This window comes from Etheostoma spectabile, unplaced genomic scaffold (genome assembly GCF_008692095.1).
Source record: "Etheostoma spectabile isolate EspeVRDwgs_2016 unplaced genomic scaffold, UIUC_Espe_1.0 scaffold333, whole genome shotgun sequence".
Classification (NCBI taxonomy): Eukaryota; Metazoa; Chordata; class Actinopteri; order Perciformes; family Percidae; genus Etheostoma; species Etheostoma spectabile.
In genome coordinates, this window is record NW_022605586.1 from 390,053 (window position 1) to 391,507 (window position 1,455).

At 40.3% G+C, this 1,455-nt stretch overlaps 1 protein-coding gene across 1 annotated transcript in view; it reads left to right on the forward strand.

Moving 5' to 3' along the window:
* Positions 1 to 1,455, forward strand: part of nek5 (NIMA related kinase 5) — a 202,024-nt gene that overhangs the window by 187,698 nt on the left and 12,871 nt on the right. The window lies entirely within an intron of this gene.

Consider the following 1,455-nt stretch of genomic DNA (forward strand, 5'->3'; position numbering starts at 1 on the left):
AACAGCTGTTAGGATCCTTTACTCTTTCTACAATGGAGGAGGTCGGCGCAAGATGGCGACCGTGGTGGTTGACGTTTGCTAAGCTCTGCAACACTTAGCGGAGTACTTATGTTTTACAATAACGCCAGGTACCTAGCACATAGGTCTCTCACGCTGACATTCTCAAAGCCATCTTTGAGTTGAAGGAGCAATTCTCTGTCTTTGAACAACGGATAAATAAAAACTCTGCAGACATTACTGTGGTGAAAGAAGAGATGAAAAACCTTGGATTTCAAGCAAAGGAGACAGAAGATAAGGTAAAAGGGCTTGATAAGAGCATTGAAGAAAAAAAAGAGAAAACTGATGAAGCTGAGTGATACAGCAGAAGATGGAATTTGCGCCTCAAATACCTTCCTGAAAAAGTGAATGAAGATGTAAGAGAGGAAGTCATGAAGATAATGAGTCAGATTGCACCTGATGATAAAAGCAAGTTTGGATTCTCGGTTGATGCAGTACATAGAGTTGGGCGCCCCAGAGAGGGTAAGACACCTCGTCCGATTGTTATACAATTCAACATGCGTACCTTCAAGTACAAGATTTGGAAGAAGTCACGCAATGCTGAAGTTACGAAGAAGCTGAATCTCCGCATTGCCAGGGATCTGACACACTCTGAGAGAGAATGCAGAACCAAACTGTGGCCCCTGGTCGAGCAGGCTCGAAAGGACGGAAAGAAAACCAGATGGCAAGGTCCAGTTGCCTTCATCGCTGGGGTGAACTTTGTTGCATAAATCTTCGTCCTGTATAATTTCTAGACATGATAACCAGGCAAGTAATTGTTTGACAAGTGGACAATGATGTAGCCTGAAGTTAATATGGCCTTGAGACAGTTCAGTTGGTACTCCCAGTGTTCAGGGAATTTCTAATCACTACCAAAGGTTAAGGGTTCGTATTAGCTCTTATCTTCTGTTTCTTAGTTGTAGGCAGAGGTGGGTAGAGTAGCCAAAAATTGTACTCAAGTAAAAGTACTGTTACTTCAGAATAATATGACTCAAGTAAAAGTAAAAGTAGTCATCCAAATAATTACTTGAGTAAGAGTAAGAAAGTACTTGATGAAAAAAAATATCAAGTAGTGAGTAACTGTTGAGTAACGTCGTTTATTTCTCACACAAGCATCAATCAGACCGACAAGTAACAAAATAATCATAATTTAGCAAACCATTGTTCATCCAATCCATTAAAATAAATTAAAATAATTATTAATTACAAAATAGCTTAAGTGAGAGACTTGTCACATTAAATTTGGATGGATACTGCATGTGCAAAACATACTGTATGTGACCTAAAAGACAAAGATCCACCTCTCCACAGCAGAAACTAAAACTACCGCTACGTCTCCTCAGGTCAGATGTTGAGTTGTTGAACGCTCACATGTCCGTTGAACCCTCCACGTCTGTGTTGCCTTGGCGACATTCTTTG